At 40.2% G+C, this 16779-nt stretch overlaps 1 pseudogene across 1 annotated transcript; it reads right to left on the reverse strand.

The window, feature by feature from the left end:
* Positions 1–8638: 8638 nt before the first annotated feature.
* On the reverse strand, positions 8639–9997 carry LOC309828114 (tyrosine--tRNA ligase, mitochondrial-like; annotated as a pseudogene). The gene has a single exon. The product of its transcript is annotated as a tyrosine--tRNA ligase, mitochondrial-like (transcript).
* Positions 9998–16779: the final 6782 nt, after the last annotated feature.

Raw genomic sequence — 16779 nt, forward strand, 5'->3', positions numbered from 1 at the left:
CATTAAGGAAACCCAAGGATCAGAAAGCTCACCAAGTTTGGAGACCATCAACTGGCCGGCAGATATATGTTGTTTGGCTCATACAGGTTTTTAATATTTTAAATACATCGCCAGCATTTAAAAACATGAGATTTAACATAGAAAAGCAAGATAATTGGTATTTTTTGAAAAACTAAGATATCTGGCAGCACCAAGCCTGTGTGTGGCAGTGATTGGCAAGAACAACGTAGATGCTACTCCCTTTGGACAGAAGGGGTGCCCTCCTTCCAGTTTTCAGTCTCCACCCCCACCTCTTGCCCACGGCCTGTCCAGTTCACCCACAGCTACTGCCTGCCTGGCCTCTACTGACATCTGAATTTGAGTCTCCTGATTCAGTTCAGTATCTGCACTTTTCCAGGTGAGGAGACACGATCGTAAGAATTGAAAGCCTTGACTGAAGTTGCAAGTTCACAGTTGAAGCCAGCTTATCCCTCAGTGGGGTTAAGAGGAGCAGAGCACAGTGAGTCAAATTCCCCTGTGCTGAGCAGGTGATGGAGTGTCATTCCAGACACCAGTGAGTGGGAATCCCAGAGGGCAGGTGTGTGGGCAGCATTCCTAACACCTGGATATGCTTCTGCTTTCTCCCAGTAAACTTAGAGTCTCATACCAGGGATCAGAGGTTTATTGTTACTGTTACTAACAACATTAACCTTGCTGGAAAGGCGAGGCCCAATTCCTGGGACCTGATTAGACATGGTTTAGTTCTACCATCTAGCAAAGATTGCCCAAGACCCAGGGCATACCAAGGGAAGCCCAGGAGTGGCTGGCCCCCACTGCAGTCAGTAAGACAGGGAAGTAGTGCATGTAGACAATGCTAAAACAGTAATAAAACTGACTAAAAGTCAGCCTACTTTTTATTAATAGCACATGCTAGCAAATCTGAATGATGCCAGTGATACTGAGATATTCCTCTCTAAAAAAGTATGTTAAGTCCTAAGCAATTGCTGTGGTTGTAACTGAATTTTTAAAAATACAGAGCAGAAAATTAGCATATTATTTCTACATGAAACTCATAAAATCCTCAGACATCCTGCCCCAGAATACCTAGACCCAAATATGTGAATTCACTTTGACAGTAAGTTTTGTGACAGTTTGAAATCCTCTGAGCTGACTTCAGGCTAAGTTCCTGTTTCTAACCCCTGCTGTGCTACATCTTCCTGTGTTTAAACAGTAGCTTGGAAATAAACAATGATGGCACAGTGATTGCAGAGACAAGAAACAGAACTTGAGTAATGAATTCTGTCATTGTATGGTGTTTTAATTTGTGTTTACAATCCTTTAACTGCAAAAACCTTTATTTAAAGCCCCTACAATCAATCACACTATCTTGAAGAAACAAATACATGGGTAGTTGTGTTTGGGGAGATTCATCATAAAATGCAATTTTTATAATCTCTGCCAAATTTATCCTCATGTTTAAGATTTTGCATAACTATTTTTGTATACGTTGCTTAATGTGAAATATTTTGAAATTAAAATGAATAAAACATGTTCTCTGATCAACTGTGAGTGAAACTGATTTAAAAAATCTAGCTATCTTCTTTTTTTAAGGAATGTGTTAAGATTAATTTTGATGAGGTTATCAACAAATTGTTAGAAATGAAGCCTCAAAAGCCAACTGTAATGTTATTATTCATTACTATGAGTGAACAATATGATGGCTTACATCTTCCCCTTTGTTCAAAGAATACATTAATGTAATTAAAAGTTTTAAACCATTACTCTGTGTTTCTTTTCTGACCATTATTATGAGTATTATTACTGATCATAATTTTATCTAATAAAGAAGGGTAGTGTTCAAATAGCATGAACTCTGGGTCATGACTATGGCAGAGTTTTCACATTTTGAAGTGCCATGTTCCACCTTTACCCCAAACTAGACTCCCATGACTTCTCAGATGTAGGTAGCAGGTTTTCACCTGTCCTGCATGTGGACTGGATTTAGTGCCAGCTTATTATCTACAATAGAATTCGCTGCAATGTGAAATTTTCTCAGAGATTTGGAGACTTGGAGAGCAGTTTACTCCTTGGTTGATTCCACAGCACTTTGCTCACAAATATATATGTCATGAATAAATGTGAAAATGACCATCTCCCCCAGCAGACATGAGCTCTTATAACATAGGGAACGTGCATTAATGATACTATTTCTATGACATTTCAGGTACCTAATAAACTCCACTGAATGAGTAGACAGATGAATGGATCGATGGACAGAAGGATGGATGGATGGATGGATGGATGGATGGATGGATGGATGGATGGATGGAAGGATGGATGGATGGATGGATGGATGGATGGATGGATGGATGGAAGGAAGGATGGATGGATGGATGGACGGACGGATGGATGGATGGAAGGATGCATGCATGCATGGATGGAAGGATGGATGGATAGATGGATAGATGAGTAGTATCTCATTGAAGAACAACACTTTGCAAATATATGAGATTTACATTCCTACTAAATTAAACAGATACTTTTGAAAGGAGTGATACTTTTTCTTTAAGAGCATACGCTAACCCTAATATCACTGATATCACTTTAAAACTACACCTCACTTGCGTAAAGTATCAGTAAATCTGAACAAATTCTTTGAAATCCTTAAAAGCCAATAGCCAATCAATGATATGGCAGCCTAACATAGCGCAGTTTCTCAAACATCAACTTTATTGCATACTACTTCATCTTTTTGCCCAAACTATTTTATGTGATTATTTAGTAAATATTTCTGTTTAGTTCTGCTTTTTGCTTTTGTAAAACTTATCTTAATACCTTAATTCTGTTATAAGAAATAATACCCATGTATATTTCAGCTTTATGTGCCTCTTACGTTATTTTTTTAATGCACTCTTAAATAAGCACATAAGTATTGAAACATATCCAGTCCATCTTAGAACTAAGATCTAGATACCAGCACAGCGGAATGAACATAGGCTTTGGGATAAGGTGAATGGGTGTTCAAGACATAGCGTTATCATTTCCAAGGTAACTTAATGTCATTAAAAGGCAATTCCTCACATACATACGGAGTAAGGAAACTAACCTCACAGAATTATGACGATTAAATGAAAAACATATGCAGATCTCCCAGTAGGAGCCTTCCATAGATTATTTAGGTGCTCAGTCAGCTGCTACAATGGTGTTGATGTTTCACTTTTTAAACAAACCCTATTCTTTCTTTCTGCACTTCTCACTCTCTCTAAAAATCTGTTGACCATTCTTATGCTAAATACAGCCTCATAGAACCAACATGCCCAATTTTATGCAAAACAAGCATCAGTCATAGCAACTGCATCAGATAAAAATAAATATGAACAATATAAAAATAAATATGGACAGCTCTCAGGGAGCAAGAGTGGAGAATGGAGACGGCTCCATGGAACCGTCTGGAATGGAATGGAACCGGAATGGAACCCAGAATGGAATCCAGAATGGAACCCAGAATGGAACCGGAATGGAACCCAGACACGCTTCCGTGTTTCTCTGCCACCTTGGAAACTACTTGTGGGCCCTCCAGACCTTGGGCTCTTTATCTAATAAAACTGAGGGAGTGAATTCTTTTTCCATGTAAAACATTAGTTGGTGAAATGTTCACTGTTTGATACACCATCCCTTTGCTTTCTTGGTTTGCCTTTTTCTTATTCTCATTGTGAGAGCACATGTAGAGTGAATGTGACTATAAAAGTGAAAAGATCTTGTACTGGGGTTTCAGGAAAGGATTTTTCAAGTTCAAACAAGTTTTAACTGAAGCTCTCTTAACCCTCCTGCTATTGAACCACCAGCCCAAGCCCTTATCAGGTGTCTGACCACCCCCCCACAGCCCCCCACACCTTTCACCCAAATGACACCAACTTGCACCCAAATGACACCAACTTGCTTTTATTTATTCTTATCGTGTTGGGGGACTTGCACTATCAGAGAGAAAATAGATTAAAAACAAGAGCAGAAATCAATAGCTGGAATCTGAACAGTGAACAGAAATTTTAGTTTACATTTTTTTTTCCCTGAGAGAGAAAAGTGCTTCGAGTTTTGATTGTATGGTACTGGCCTGCAAAGCATTTAATTAAGATGTCTGAGGCAGATAATAACAAATATGAAGGACTTGGCTCCACAAATGATCACCCTGCAGACATCCCAGAAACAAACAGGCACCAGAGCAAGAATACATGTTTCTCCTTCTGCCCATTCATCCTTTGGACTTAGCAAGCTGGTCAAACACGTGCCCTCGGAGGTCAGCCTGACTGTGGGTAGAAGAACAAAGAATCTGCCTTCAGGCAGACCTGGGTTCCAATCCTAGATCTGCCATTATCTAAGGTAGATCCGCAAGTAGCTTAAGTTCTCTGAGTCTCAGTTTCCATCTTATAAAAATGGGGATTATGCAAGGTTTTGTGGAAACTGATTAACAAACTGTTCTGATTATTTATTTCTGTATAATATGCCACTCCAGAATTTAGTGATATATCAATGACCATGTTATTTTGCTTATGAACTTTGTGGCTCAGGAATTTGGACAGAGAATAGCCAATGTGGCTTGTCTGCACTGTTCTGCCTGGAAACTTGGCTGGGGAGACTCAAATGGCTGGGGTTGACTCGAGCAGATGAGGCCTGAGATTACCTAAGACTTGTTCCCTTGCATGTCTGGTGCCTGAGCTGAGATGATATGGATGGCTGGGGCTCACCGGATCTCTCTCAGTGTAGCACTAGGGCCTCTCCAAGTGATTTCTCCAAAAGGCCTTATCACCATGGCGACTTTAGGATGGTCAGATTTCCCACACGGCAGCTCAGAATTCCAATAGCAAGTGTTCCAGCAAACAAGGTGGAAGCTGGATGGTCTTTTAGGACCTAGCCTTGGAAATCACGCAGTGTTATTTTCACTGAGCTCTGTGGGTTGGAACATGCCCTGCTCTCTCAGACTCAAGGGGAGGACACATAGGTACTGTACTTAAAACACACTATATTTAAAAGCATCAGCCTCACACCTGGAATATTAAACTCCAGAAATACTGTAGATCAGAATCCCCCAAATCAATTCCCTGTTGTAATCATACTATAATAAATAAATCATAAAATATGTGAGCATATACTTCATAAGGCACTTTTATATCCATTGATTCATTATGTTACATTATCCCTACCTAAGCAGGAGAAATATCTTTTCATATATTGGAAATAATATCCAGAGAAGTTGAATCAGTTCCCCAGGATCACTGGTACATCTCTGGTTGTTAAATACACCATTGGCAGCAGCATCCTCAACCGCTAGAGAGACATGTGCGTGCAAAGTCAGGAGTGAGGTTATCTATCTCTAATTATCATTAGAATCTGACCTGCATGCTCATTAACTATTTCTCATTTCATATACACTCAAGAACCTGAAAGTTAAATGCTTGAAAATGCACTGAGTGCAATACACTGACGAAATGCCACTCATATGCCTGCAAAGAAACACTTAATATTGATGCTACTTTGATAATAAATTATATATATATATATACACACACACCGATACACACGTATATATATATGTCATAAAGAGCTTTCATAGACACGATCACGTTTGATTCTCAAGGAAATATAGTTATACATGATTTTTAATTAAACTCTGGTTTTATGGTAATTATAGATCCACATACAGATACAAGAAATAAAGCTGAGAGATTCCATGTACTCCAAACCCACTTTTCCATTAGTGGTAATATTGCAAAACTATAGTACAATATTTCAACCATGACATTGACATTCATGTTGCCTTCTTCTATAGCCACACCCATTCCCTACTGCCTTTCATCCTCCTTAACACCTGGCAACCACTAATCTGTTCTCCATTTTAATACTTCTGTCGTTTTAGGAATGTTATTGACAGCTTTCCCGTTCTCCGAAAGTAGAGCATTCCTATGAAACCTTCATAAGCTGAAATGGTGTGAAGCAAAGAAGTGACTACCTGAGGACACATCTTGATAACGATGCACTAAATAAATTGAGATAAAGCACAGAGGCTCCCAGACACAGGGAACATAGCCTTTCCAACAAATGGTGCAAAAGCATTTGGACTTCCACATGCAAAAAACAAAAACAAAACAAAACTTTGACCTAATTCTCTTATTTTATAAGAAAATTAACTCAAAATGGATCACAAACTTAAATGTAGAAAGTAAAACTACAAGGATTTTAGAAAAGTAAACCTAGGAGGAGAAATCTTTGGGATCTAGCTGTAGATTAGAGTTCTTAGTCTTAAGAAAGTCAACAGAAGAAAAAAATTGATAAATTAGACTTCACCAAAATTAAAATCTTTGCTCTGTGAAAGACACTTTAAGAAGATGAAAAGACAAGCTACAGGTGAGTAAAAATATTTGCAATCCACATATCTGATAAAGAACTAGTGTCTAGATCACATAGAGAATTCACAGAATTCAACATACAAAGCAGTTAGGACATGGGCCAACAACATGAGAAGATGTTTCATGAAGGAAGCTATACGGGTGGCAAATAAGCACATAAAAGATGTACAACATCAATGTTCACTGGAGAATTAAAGCAAAGCCACAAAGAGATATCACTGCATACCTGTGAGTGGGGTTAAAATAAAAAATAATGACAACACCAAATCCTGGTGATGACATTGAGAAATTGGGTCACTCATATGTTACCGGTAAAAATATAAAATGATGTGGCCACTTTAGAAAAGTTTGGCAGTTTGTTAAATAACTAAACATACAACTATCATATAACTGACCAATTCAACTCCTAGACATTTATCCCAGAAAAATGAAGATACTTGTTCACATCGAAACATGAACAAGAATGTATAGGTTGACTCATAATAAGCCCTAAACTGGAAATAACACAGATGACTTTCAACAGATGAAAACCTCCTTTTGTTGGCCCTTAGGCTGAGTGAAGTTTTGAAATGTAGAGATGATCTCTGACATTTCTAATGGATACCTCTATGTTCTTACTACGTAAATAAAGTTGCCGGTATGAAGTGACATTAAAGTTTGTCAGTAAATGAATTCTTCCTAACTTTACTCCCAGAAGGAAGTTTAGATAAGCTATAGCTTTTTAACATATAAATCTACTTTGGAACATAGCAATACAGCTTATACTGTATGAAAGTCTTATGACTTTTTTCCTTTTAGATTTTTGAAATTGACTGAAGTATTACATCTCCATTTTTGCATATGAAGATAAATGACTTGCTCCAAGTAACGCAGTTAGTAAATGGCTAGGATTTGAACTGTTAAAGCCATGCTTTACTGCCTGTAAGATTTTTCTAGAACAAATCTGATTGTAGACTATTTTGTGTGTATGTTTGTGTTTTACTTGATCCTCAGGGGAAATAAGGGTGTTAATACTTTGATTTTTCAGATGTTGGAAATAGTTCTGGAGAATCAACTTGCCTGATGAATGCAGAGCTTAATTGAACTGTCTTGATTCCAAATCCTTTAAATTTGACCTGAAAACTTCCCTTACTGGAATATCTTTTGGTATTCTCATATGGTTGGATATTTAGTATAATATTTGCCTCTATTTCATTTTGTTGGTTACTTAACTTTTTGGTTCATCTCAAGTTGCAATCTGATTGGGGACAGAAGTTGAAACTTGTACATTTATCAACTTTTAAATCAGTTTTAAGACATTGTTACCTTTTTACTGAATATAAAAACAAGGCTCTGAGTAAATTTAATTATATGGAAACACAAGGCAAGGGACTGGAAAATTGATTAGAAACTTTCTGAAAAGTCAAGTACTGATTTTTCTTTTCCTTGAAAAGAAACTATTTTGGCGACTTCCCTGGTGGCGCAGTGGTTAAGAATCCGCCTGACAATGCAGGGAACACGGGTTCGAGCCCTGCTCCGGGAAGATCCCACATGCCGTGTGCCACAGTTACTGAGCCTGCGCTCTAGAGTCCGCAAGCCACAATTACTGAGCCCATGTGCCACGACTACTGAAGCTGGCGCGCCTAGAGCCCGTGCTCCGCAACAAGAGAAGCCACCACAATGAGAAGCCCGTGCACCACAACGAAGAGTAGCGCCCGCTTGCCGCAAATAGAGAAAGCCCGCCCGCAGCAAGGAAGACCCAACACAGCCAATAAATAAATAAATTAATTTTTAAAAAAGAAACTATTTCTACTTCAATTTCTAATGCCAACTATGACTTCCTCTAACTTTTCTCCTTTTTTACGGAGAACTGTATTTGCTTCCCAAACAACAAAAAAATCCAGTGAGATACACACCTGATATAAAAGTATCCACAAGTCCTTATAGTACCTCTTTTTCAGTGTTCCTACTCATCTCCAAAAGAGCAAGGACAGGATAGGAAAGACAGCATTTCGTTCTTCATGAAGTATAATTATTAAAAGAGATTAATCCTGGAAATCATGCTTTTCTATGGTAGTCCTTAATGTTTACGGATCAGGAAATAAAATAGCCCACTACTCCACAAACATAATCAACCTATATAAATAATGAAATTACTCACACTGTGAGGCCGAGAGTATACTCCATTCTCTGATTTGGATTTGCAAAAGCGAAGGTATAAGTTCGTATGTCTTGGGAATGAATGATGAATAAGTTTGAACCATCAGAAGGGTTTTTCATCACAGCTGAAGCCATTTTATCACGTAGAAATTCCTTTTTCCTATTTTACGTAACGAAAGGCCATTCTTAAGAATATGTGGTCCGACAACACACTCTCAGGATTTGTTACTTGTTTGAGATTTATACTGACTCTGCCTTCTGTGATCATCTGATACCCTCAGGGACCATCTGGAATGGCATTTACTTTGCAGCAAATCTAGGACGCTTGTTCCAGGGTCAAGAACTAATTCAGAAATGAAGCTTCTTTCGACAACTCTTATAACTCTTGATCACACATGACCTCCAGTGCATCTATGCTGCTAAAGGGCTTGTGTGAAACTTTTAGCAGAGTCCAGCCCTTCTTGTTCCTCAACAAGCTTTGTGACTAATGCAGCAAGTCGTTTCCGAGGACCCCGCTTTTCTGGCTCTTTGACATGTAGCTACATTATGTGGTCAATCTCTGCAAGGGGCAGAAAAGTGAACAGATTCAGGGACCTTTCTACCCAATCATCTTGCTGCCTGACAAAAAATCGATACCATAAGCCAAACAGCATTGCCAGCAGACTTTCCCAGTTTTGCTCCAGCTGTAATTAGAGGAACAGAGATTCCAAATATAATACATCTTCTCCAGTCAACTTGTGGATGAACTCAGATTCGGACATGATATTGTCTAGCTGTTCAGATCCAACCAGCTGGACCCGGCATCCATAACGATGGAACATGTAGTAGAAATCAGAGGCCTGGAGCACCAGGTATTACAACTCTGCCAAACTCCTGCCTTCGAGGCTCTTGAGGTTCAGCTGCGTGCCCATGCGGAAGTGGCCGACCACTGCCGCTAGGAAGTCCACCAGGTGCTGCTTCCGGTACCAGGCCGGGTTGCGCTGCACCACGAAGCTGCCCCAAGTCGGCCCATTAGTGAACAGCCGCCGGTGATGAGCCTCGAGCCCTTGGAGCAGGCGCACACGCCTCTTCACACAGGCTCCGCCTCCAGCGCCTAGTGCTCTGCGGTGCCGCAGCTTTGGTCTCGCCGGCGCCATGGCTTCTCCCACCAGCGTGGTCACGTGGTGGCGCGCTCGCTGGAAGTGAGGCCCCAAAGCGCCAGCAGGTGCCCCACCGGAAGCCGGTCCGCCGTGGGGTCGAACCGCGGTGGATGGCCTGAGGAAAACTGCTTGCCGGGCCGCGGTCAAAGAGCTGGGGGAGCTCTGTCTTCGTTCCTCTCTCTGGGGAGAATTCCTTGAACAGACCCCGAGCCTTCTGCACCGCCAGCAACCCCTGGGTGCCCAAGTGGGCTTTACACAGCCCCGGAGCAAGACTTCTGACCGACCTGGGCTTCCAAACCACCGGCTCCAGGAAATGCACCGCAACACGGGCATCGCCATCCTGGCAGCAGTAGGAAGGAAATGCTGCCTCATGTGGGTTTATTTTTTGTTTTTTTTGTTTGCTAATTTTTATCTTATATTGGAGTATAGTTGATTTACAACGTTGTGTTAGTTTCAGGTGTACAGCAGAGTGATTCAGTTATGCATATATATTTATGTTCTTTTTAAAATTTGTTTCTCATTTAGGTTATTACAAGATATTGAGTATAGTTTCCTGTGCCATACAGTAGGTCCTTGTTGATTATTTTATATATTGTAGTGTGTATATGTTAATCCCAAACTCCTGATTTATCCCTCCCCCCAGCATCATGTGGTTTTGATGAGAAATAAGATCACATGTGTAGAGACTCTTTGCAAATTGGCAAATGCTACCCCGATTTTATTTTGAGGTCTGACTAAAGATTGTACACTTCGCCCAGAAGTAGAATTTTATGTACAGAATTGTTATTTTTCTGTGAAATATTCATGTAGAAGATATGATTTGAAAACTTAAAAAAGTTCTGTGGTAAAACGATCATCTCATTTTCTCTAGTTAGAGAAAAATGTCTTATGGGTGTTCCCTATAAGAGAAGCAGTATGTTTCATTGGAGCAATTGGCTGAGATGGAAAAAAGGCAAGCATAATAAAAGGTGTCTATAAAATCAGTCAAGTAAAACATTAAGTGCTGGAAAAAGAGCTCAGTGTTTTAATTGTCTTTCAGGAGTTTGTTCTGTGTGTGCAGGCAAAATGATAACGACAAATTTCAAAGGCAGCCTCTCTGAACGACTTCCTCTGAAATCCTACAGAACTGGTAGCATTCTGATAGCCTCTAGGTGAGGAATGAGGACACAGAGCAGATGGTTGAATGTCATTATGACTTGGACATAAGCATATGCCTTGGCAACTCTAAACAAGAACCAGTGAGTCTACTGTCAGCTTCAGGAAGGAGGCAGCCCTTTGAAATGCCTGCAGCGCAAGTGACCCATGCTTTCCCAATGATTCAGCAGGTTAATAATTAATAACATCTGAAACTTGTGCAAATGATTACACAAGAGCACTGCATCCCACTATGAATTCTTCACCCCTGATACACTCGGGCCGAGTGTTTTGTTACCACATACTCTCTGCAATCATTCTTAGCCATTAATCTAAAGTTTCTGTGTTTGTAGAACTGCTGTGAACGGACCAATTTGTCATTGACAAATATTTGGTTGCCTTTGGTTGATGAGAGAAGTTGGAAATGGATCAGAACTCCAGGCCTTGCCACGTCCTCACTACCAGGTAACGCTTCACGATAAAAGTGGGTCTCAGACTGAATTCTGATGCGTGTACAAATATTTGTCAGCAAACCAGCATTGGCTTCCTCTGTGGGAAAGCAAAGACTCTGCTCTCAGTCCTTTCATATATTCTGAAAGTATTTTGCAGGAAATGGTCACTCCAGGAAAATGTGACCATTTTCTAGCAGTGGAATTCAGTTCATCTGAGATCAGGGGTCAGACTCTCCCAGAAGTGGCTGAACACAGGATACTGGGTGAGGTCTAGGGCACCACTCCTTTAAGCCAATCTCCATATCCTGAGCACCAATTATTTCACCAATGAAAATTCACTTCTGATCTTCTGTCAATTGACAAACCCTCTGGAGTTAATCAGAGATAAAGATGGCTTGGGAATTCCCTGGCCATCCAGTGGTTAGGACCCTGTGCTTCCATTGCCGGGGGCCTGGGTACTAAGATCCCACAAGCCACGTGGTGCAGCAAAAAAAAAAAAAAGATAAAGATGGCTTAAATAATGGCAGAAGCTGCTTAGGGGGTACAGTCTTTTGATAAGGGCTTCCTAAAAGCTACCATTACCCTTCAAATACTTACCTTTAACTAGGGTACAAAATTTTTACCAGAAAATCTCAAATAGTCATTGAATCTAATTAGCACACATGCATGTTTTATGCTGTGAGCTGTGAAATAGCATGAATTTGAAGTACAAATTAAATGTAGCTCTTAAAATGGTTACTAATCATTTTTCTGACACCAGCTAAATAAATCCACCTTAAGATACTTATATTTTTTAAGTCATTGAACCTGTACTGTTAAGTGATTTTGTACTTTTGTGAAATGAACAGTTAGTTTGTTGTAATTAAAGTAATAACTTTTATTTGATTAAGTTTCCAACTTTCAAGTCTTTTAATATATTTTAGTTAATAACTATTCAGTTGAATGATTTTGAAGATTGGAAAATAATGTCAAAATGATAGGGAATTGTCTAGCATTTCTTAGGAAGCAAGTATAGTCAGCCTTCTGTATCCACAGGTTCCAAATCTACAGATTTCAACCAACCACAGATGAAAAGGCTCGAAAAAAAATTCCTGAAAGTTCTAAAAAGCAAAACTTGAATTTTCCTGAGCTGCCGGCAACTATTTACGTAGCATTTACATTGTATTAGGTATTATAAGTAATCTAAATATGATTTAAAGTATAAGGGATGATGTGCACAGGTTATAAGCAAATATTAAGCCATATTATATAAGGGACTTGAGCATCTGAGGATTTTGTATCTGAGGGGGTCCTGGAACCAATCCCCTGTGGATACCAAAGACAGCAGTGTTGTTCGAGAAAAAGATTTAAAGCTGTTTTGTTTTAATTTTACCTTCTTAAAAACTTAAGAATTAGAAACGGACGTTTTGCTAGGATAAAACTGATTCACATAATTGTCAAACACATAAATCCTTTCTCCTGGGTGAAATCTATCCTCCTTTGTACCATTTTTACTTCGGGAAGCATTTTTCAGCATTAAGGGGAAGTTTATGCTGGTGTTTAGATCCCTTGACAAGCATCTCTAGCCTCATTTGGTCATCAGGCATTGAGGGCACCACAGATTTTATTTCCCAAATTCACAATCTGCAGACTCTCAGTTCTTGAATATTACATATTATGGAGTTTATTCAATGAATCATCCTCTCATTCACAGGTATTTATTAAGCAACAAATATGGATCAGGCACAGGAAGCTAAAGCTATGAGAAACACAGTCCTTGCCTCAAGAATGTCACAGTCTAGTGGGGAGACCGGGAGGTAGCTGGTGTGATGGCAGTAGATGACAGAGTTGCTGAGAGCCTGGGCTCTGCAGCCCTCTTGCTGGGCTGGTATTCTGGCTCTGTCATGACTTAACCTCCCTGGGGTTCAGTATTCCCACCTGTAAAATGGGTACGATAATACTATCAACTGCATAGGGCTGTTGTCAGGACTAAAGGCAGTTATTCATATTAAAAACTCAGAACAGGATCTGTCACATAGTAATGAATGTGTGGACAACACGTGTTGGCTACAATTATTATTAAGTGTAGGGTACTTGGGGATCTGCTTCCGTAAGAGTCCCTGTGGTTCATCCAAGTCAATTCAGACACCAGTTCCTTCCAAACTGAACTCTCGTTGCCTTTCTTATCTAGGATTTCCCTTCATTCCTGGTCATGACTCTGGTAAGAGTTGTTATTTCACACTTCTTTTCCTGACAGAGTCTTATGCCCTCAGATGTATCTTTCAGACTTCCCAGTCACTAATTTGAAAATCTTATATGATTATCTCTGATCATCTCCCTCCCCTGATCAAAATCTCCTTCAATGTCTGTCATCATCTTGAGTATAAAATACAGACTCTTCAGTCTGACATGAAAAACAGGGCCTCCCAGAACTCAAGTTATCCTGGGTCCCTCTTGATTTTTGAGATGCCTTATTAATGTGTAAAAATGGAGAACTGCTAAAATAACGTCTCAAAACTTTGGTACATTTACATGTTTGCAACATATAATAAGCAAATACAAATGAGTATGTATTTATTTATGACAACAAATACATAAACATACAATTGTGTAATTCACAAGATAATTGGAGAAACCTTACAGATCTTAATTCATAGTTGATGTGGTTCATATTTGGTACACAGGTTGACAGCCATATGGTGACTGGAGCACCTTCCTCTTTCCATATGATCGGTGAACTTCTTTGTATTAGTTAGAAATGATTTTTGACTGGAACTAATGAGTTGTGCAGTATCAGTTTATTACGTCTCATGATTCTGCCATCTGGATTGGACTCATCTTGCTGAGGCTATTCCCTCTGCATTTGCTGGGGCTGGAACGTCCAAGATAGCTTTGTTACTCACATGTTTGGTGCTTCATTTGGGGGGCTGGGGTATCTGGTGGCCGACCAGCTGTCTCTTTCTCCACGTGGTTTCATGTGGCTAGCTTGGGCTCCCTCACAGCATGAAGATCTCAGGGTAGGCAGACTTCTTACCTGGTAACTGGTTGCTGAGAGAGGAAGTCACTCTGAGACTAGTCCTAGAACTGGCACTGTGTCATTTCCATCATATTCTATTGGTGAAAGTAAGTTACAAAGCCAGCCCGTTCAAGGAGAGGGAAAATAGAAAATAGATCCCATCCCACCTCTGGATGCGGGAAGCAACGTGTGAGTACGGTGAGGGGAGGAAGGGCTCACAGCCATCTTTGAGGACTTTCTACCCCAGATAACATCCGCATGGAGGTAGTTACTGTATTGATTCAGTGGGTCGACTCTGATACTTTTGGCTTCCCTCTCATTGTTGAAAGTTTATTGTATCTCCTCTGTTTCAGCCTCTCCTAATCATGTTCAAGGGTAGGAAACAGAAGTAGTGAGGGGCACAGTGGCTTTCCTTGGTCGCTTCTTTCTAAACCACGTAGAGAAAAAAATTTTTCTCACAAGCCCCGATCAGATTTCTTCTTATATTTCTTTGTGCAGAATTGGATTGTATATCTACGATCCAAAAGGATGGGTCCTTTCCCTAAGATGTAGTTAAATTTACATCCCAAACCAAATTGGACTTCTGAGAGCAATATGGAAAGGGGAGAATAGATTTTGTGCAAGCAAGCAATGATGCTGGCCATGTTCTGTAACTGCATATATAACCAAAATTGTAGAACAATTATATACTTGTATATAATTTCAGATAACACTGAAATATCCAAATTAGATATTTACCTTCTACTGTCCACATAACAAACCCCATGCTAGTGTTTGACTATGAGAACCCTTTGCCTCTAGTGGGAGAAACTACATAGACATGAGGCAAAGAGTGTGAATTCAGGGAGGGGTGCAGAATTGGGGCCAAAACATTCCATCTAAAATCCCCTCAAATTTATACTCCAGGCATTCTGAAACCTTTGCATTTCCTTACCCACTCCAAGCTCGCACGTCTTGTCTTTAAACTGCTGATCTGGGTACCTGTAGCATCCTTCCTCATGCCTTCACCTGACCATCCTTCAAGATTCAGCTCAAAAGGCATTTCTTCCCCTGGGCCTTCTCTTATTCTCAGGCTGGGTTAATGGCCTCTGTTGCCTGCCTTCTCCCGTGGTACTCTGAGCTCATCACTATTGTGATAATCATATTATCAGATTTGTTAATATTATTTGTTTACTTAAATATGTTTCACATTAGATCATAAGGACAACCTAATGCCCAGCAATTAAGGCTAGGAGTACATTTTCTGAGTCCTCGTATCTTCAGCACTTACAGAGTATTTGGGTCACAGTAGAGAATCAAATGCTGGTTGACTAAATAAATGGATGGACAGTAGCTTGACAGTCTATCCTGAAGGCAATGGGAAGCCACTGGATAATTTTAAATGTGATTGTTATTTTTGTATTTTTGGAGGGGAATATTTTGGTAGCAGTGAAGGATGTAGTGGAAGGGGTGAGACTAGAGAGGCAAGAAGATCAGGAAACTGACGTAAGGCTATATGAAATAACAAGAGATAGAACTAAAATAATGTCAGTGTTGAGGATGAGAACAGAGCAGACTCAAGCGATATTTAGAAAGTAAAGAGATAGATCCTAATTCCCAGTTCGTTCTGGAGGGTAAAATAGAGGCAAACTCTTAGCTGATTTTTATGTTTCTGCCTTGGGTTACCCGTTGGAGATAGAGCCTTTTCCTGATGTCAGGAATGTACCAAGGGGCGGGTATTCTGGAATCCAATTTTGGAATAATGAGCATGTGGTACCCGTGGAACACCCATGAAGAGAGTTGAGTAGGCAATTGGAATAATGGTAGCTTAGGTGAGAAATCAGAGCTTGATAATTAGATTTGGAAATGATCATAGATTAGTGGAGTCATATAAATAGCTGTGTTCCCCAGGAGGAATGAGAGAAGGGGCAGAGGACAAACTTGATAAGAACTAGCACTGACCAATGAGTGGAAGAAAACAAACCTGTAAAGATACTGAGAAGGAACAGCTGGATAAGCATGTAGGAAATGGGGTGGACTAGTTTGCTAGGGCTGCCATTGCAAAATACCACGGACTCAGTGGCTTAAACAACAGAAATCTACTTCTCACAGTTCTAGAGGCTGGAAGTCTAAAGTCAGGGTATTGGCAGGTTTGGTTTCTCCGGAGGCCTCTCCTCTTGGTTTGTAGGTGGCCTCCTTCTTGCTGTGAGTTCACATGGCTTTTTCTCTGTGTATTCACAGCAGCATCCCTGGTGTCTCTTCCTCTCCTTATAAGGACATTAGTCACATTGGGTCAGGGTCTTACCTTCAAGTATAGTCATGTTGGGTACGGCTTCAACCTGTGCATGTTGGGGGATACAGTTCAGTCCATACCATGGGGATACAATAGCAACATGGCAGTCAAAGGAAGGAGGTGACATGCTAGTATCCAAGGCACTACACAAGGAAGCTTCTGATTGAAATGTGCCCATGAGTTTTGCTGGTTGCAGACAAGGTGTGAGCTAAACAAAAGGACTTTCCACTGGACAAGGGGCTGCAGTGGCTGATTAATGAGTAAGAGA

The sequence above is a fragment of the Grampus griseus genome (genome assembly GCF_964374135.1).
Source record: "Grampus griseus genome assembly, chromosome: 10".
Classification (NCBI taxonomy): domain Eukaryota; kingdom Metazoa; phylum Chordata; class Mammalia; order Artiodactyla; family Delphinidae; genus Grampus; species Grampus griseus.